The following is a 4994-nucleotide window of genomic DNA, read 5'->3' as shown; positions in this document are numbered from 1 at the left end:
TTGTAGGGGTTTAAGATAAATTGTTAAGACTTCATAGTTATTTATGTACATTATTGTAATTTTTTCCCCAACTTTAATAGTATGAATTTAAAATCTTCTAAAGTAAAACAAAGTTCTAAAACTTAGAACTTGTTTATTTTATTTGAGAATTTTTAGAATTTAAGATATTTTCTTGAAAAAAAGTTTAAATTTAGAATAACTTATTGAATTGATTTTAAACCACAAATATGTGACAATCATTTTCAAACCAAAAATATAAATTTACAAACATATTAATAAAGAGATTTTTTTTGCATATATTTTTAATCAAATATTTAAATTTAGAATAAATTATTAAATTATTTTTAAACAAAAATATGTGACAATAATTTTTAAGCCAAATTATTTTTAATCCAAAAATATAATTTTAGAAACTTATTAATAAAGAGATTTTCTTGCATATATTATTAATGCAATATTTAAATTTAGAATAACTTAATTAATTATTTTTAAACCAAAAATATTGGACAATCAATTTTTTTCAAAAAGTAAAAAGAAAGGTATTAAAATGACCAAATTGTCAACATCCATTTGATAGGTATTGGCAATTGTCAAATTCTAGGTCTCCATTACATTAGAATAGTTCATCATAAATGTAAATGAAAGCATATTTTAACATTTGTCATATAGTCAAGAGCAATTATATATGCTTCAATTTATTGTTATTTTCTACCCTAGTCAAAACTTTAAATAATGTTTGAGCTTTTTTGGGCTAATGAGATCCTTACTATTATTTCCACTTCATCAATAAAAAATGTAAACAAAATATCCTTAGAAGAATCTGCAATAGCATCTTTGCTCTAGCTAAAAGAAGTTATCATGTAATGATTTAAGAGATTATATGGAAGTACATTCTTAGTAATCTACTAATCAAAGAGTGAATCATTGTACATAGAAAAATATGGATCAAATTTAAATGAAAAATAACAATAGGCATTCCTCCAACAACAAGATAATCATTTAAATTAGGTATTCCTATCAATACAAAAAATATATATCATCAAACTAATAAAAGAAAAAATGGATCTTTAACAATGCATAGGACATTCACCACTATTCATTTATTTGTTTTAGAGTTTATATGAAATAAGTAATAGAAATGCTTGAAATTTGACAGGATAAGAAACATACCTCAAAATGGAACCAATATGAAAATAAATGTTTTTTGATGCATATGCACAGTTTCTAGAAAATCTGCAAACCATTCTAAATTATAAATGTTGAAACAAAGAAAACCCAAAAATCTTTTGTCCTTTTGAAGGGAGGTCGACCTTGACCCTATTGGTAGAAAATTCAACATGGACCTTTTATGCTTCAATGAAATTTTTTCTCCCATATCTTGGAATTTTTTTGAAAAGGGTATCCAAATCTGCACTCTGATCTTCAAAAGATCATCTGCATATATCTGAAAATAGGGTTTTGGGGTGGCTATAAAGGGTTTTTCCTTAGTCAAACCCTCATTTTGGTGATTTCCACCTCCACAAATAGCTGGATATAATAGAATGTGTGTGTGTATTGAATGTGTAATGCCAAGATCCAATCTACTAGATTAAAACCCTAGCATGAATATATATGTATGAGAAAGCAATGCATAGACTTGAATAAGATAAGAAAGAATACAAAGCCTCTGAGGCTATAATACTCCTACCAAACTCATTATCTATAATTGATACCCCATGATTATATCTTTGAATTCTTGAATAATGATAATGTTGGATCAAGGAAGATTGGATCTCTCTTGCTCCAAATAGATGTTCACAATGGTATGGAAATGCTTGATATCCACAATAGCTTGATCTTCTATATCCTTCTCTTGAAATATTTCATCTCCATAGAATCATCTTTTGATTGTGGTTCTCTTTCTAGTTATTGCATTTGTGTTCTCTAGTTCTCTAGTTATAGATAGATGCAAATGAGAGTCTTTATATAGAGGCTTCAAGGTGAGGCTCCTAGAGTAATGTGAGGACCCATAATTCAAATTTCACCTTGAATTATGGTCCAATAAACATAACAATGAAGGAGGGAAAATAATTAAATGAATCTCAAATTAAAAGCCTTCCACATTTGAATCTAAAAGCCTAACATTGATTTTGGAGCCCTCTAAGACCGAAAAGGAAAAAGGGGATCAAACTCTTAAAGAGGTCAAGGATGACCTTAACCTTGACCTAGGTTAGGGTTAACATCAACCTTGCCCTAGGTAAGGGTTGACTTGTTTAATGTTTCCCTAGTTTAGGGTCAACCTAGGAATCGTCATTAGCAGAGCAAAAAAAGGAGGGATTTCAAGGATGCCCAAAAACCTAGAAATGATGTTAGGATTAAATGCCTAGAATAGACACCAAGTCCTATAATGAATATGATAAAGGCTAGGAGGATGCATCCCTAAGTGCTACCCAAAAAATAGAGCTATTGAGGAGGGAAATTAAGGAGAATCTTTCAAATCTTAACATAATTTCACCTACAATGGAGGAATTGAATGCAAAATGCATCCTTAATGATAATCTATCATGGTAAATGTACTAAAATAGGGTGCTAAACCTACCAATATGTAAGTAATTCCATTTTAAGATGATACATTTAGCCCACACTTTAACTCAAATATGACACTACTTCAATATGCAAGCTAAAGTAAGAAAACATTATAGAAAATAAAAAGGATATAGCCAAGTCCTCAATGTAGAGATCCTGCAAAAAAATGTTAGAACTTGCAACACAAAAGGTTAATTAAAATCAATAAAAGCAACTAAATCTTACCAAATTTTAGTGGATAAGTGCATAAACCCTCTTATGCCCCCTGCTTCATCTTTCTATTTTCATAGGGTGAAACAGGTTGATAAGGATAACTCTAAGCACTGAATATGTAGTTTATTTAAAAGTTCTTTATTAAACCACTTGTAATGATTTAGTATCTTCCTAAATTGATTCAAAGATCAAGGTATTTTAATCACATTTCAAATGCTACTGATGACACCAAAAATGGAGTTATCAAGCTCAAGTTATGATGAAAAGAGTGAATGTCTATCTAAATGAAGGAGACAAGAGGAATTTGAGTTTACCATGAGTGAACCCTACAATAAACCCTAATTTTGCCTATAAATAATAAAAATAAGCCACACTTACTCATTCTTACCTTTTTTATATTTGAAACAAGGGAGAAAGATGTTGAGAAGAGAGGAACTATGAGTGACACACATGGAGGTGTTGAGACAATGCCTAGCTACTAAACAACTACTTCCTGAGGTGAGTTTGTTGTTGTTTGATTCTATATTTACAAGACATGGTTCATCTCCAAGAGCATCCCTTTGGAGATTTTCTTTTTACCATTAGAGAGATATTGTCTTAGCTAGGAAGGATATATAGCTACTAAGAGATGTAAAGCTTTACAAAGTAGTAGTTTTACCACACATTAGACTACATTGATTCATGTTATCAACTCTTATAGAGAGGTGAGGTGAGGATACATGCTCATTTCATCTTCCTTTAGGAGAGATCATAGTTACATTAGAGGATTTCTATAGGATCCTATGGCTCCTAGTCTGAGGTAAGACCATTAGACTTAGAGCACAACAAGTTTGTGAGCAGATCCTTATAGAAAAGGAGTATTACTTGGGACACATTCCACAAACGTGGACTTGATAAGATTATGTCCTTCTATCATCCATATTATTAGGTTCTACTCCTCTAGTAAAAAGAGTGATGCTTGGCCTAGTATCCTTGGTTGTGTTACCCAATTCAAAGGGTACTATATTTTTGACACTACTTACTTACATTATGTGGAGGATGGAGAGAAAGAGGACTATACTCTCATGGGGTCACAACATGCTAGCTCAAATATACCATGATTTGTGTTAGTTGGTGAGATATTAGAGAGAGAGTTGGTCTATATGCACTCTCCTATAGATTTCGTTGTTTAAGCACTTTACATTTACATGTCCACAGGGTATCCCAGTGATGACAAACGAGAGCACAACTAGAGGTTTTTCTTATCTACGAAAGAATTCTTGATAGTTTGGAGATATATTTTTTTGAGAGTATCTCTAAACCACATTCCTAGTATAGATGTAATATGGAGACCCTACTCTCAAATGATATAGTGGCCTGATACTTAGTTCTAGATGAGATACTCATAGTGAAAGAAGATGTTAGAGAGTCATCTTAATCATATAGTGGCATCATACTACTATGATTGGGTGATGAGATAGTTTGGGCTAGTATCAAGAGTATCTAGAGTAGTACCTCATTATGTACATTTGACAAGGTATTATTAGAGATCTAAATCCATACGTCAACCATTGGCAGTAGTTATAGAGGATAGTGATGCTAATGGGATAGAGGATTTAAAGGTACCATCAGATGTGACCTATTTAGGCATGGACTAAGATTGCATTAGGTACTAGAGTGTACAAGGGTCTCATCATATCTTCCCTGAGGATTATCCTACAGGTGATCTAGGTGCTTCAAAAATGACACATAGGGATGTTGTTACAGTAGAGGAGGATAAGGACATCAGAGATGAGGAGAGAGAGGAGAGAGTAGAGAGTAGAGGATAGAACAAAGGAGAGAATAGAGGAGATGCCCCCATATGGTGATATTGGTGCAAATGTACACATTTATCACATATCACCATTGAGATACTAATGACCCCCATGCACCTATACAAAGACACCACTAATGAGTCCTAGACATAGTGAACATGGAGAGAGTAATCACTCTATTCCCCTACCATCTAGACCTTTTAGTGACATCTAGGAGGGAGACCTAGGTATGAAATATGAAATATGATTAAATAAGTAATTTGATTTGAAAAAGTATGGAATTGATAAATGTAATTTTTATTCTATATCTAGAATAGTAGAGTGGAGGAGTTTTGTATCTAAGTTTTTGAAGGATACATGCATATCCTACCAACTACCAGTGAGTGAGTGAGAGTCCTCTCTTGGCTATAGAGATCTCGAAAG

The sequence above is a fragment of the Cupressus sempervirens genome, chromosome 7 (genome assembly GCF_028749045.1).
Source record: "Cupressus sempervirens isolate cs-2001-9-10 chromosome 7, ASM2874904v1, whole genome shotgun sequence".
NCBI lineage: Eukaryota > Viridiplantae > Streptophyta > Pinopsida > Cupressales > Cupressaceae > Cupressus > Cupressus sempervirens.
Note: the sequence above shows the minus strand (reverse complement) of the source record.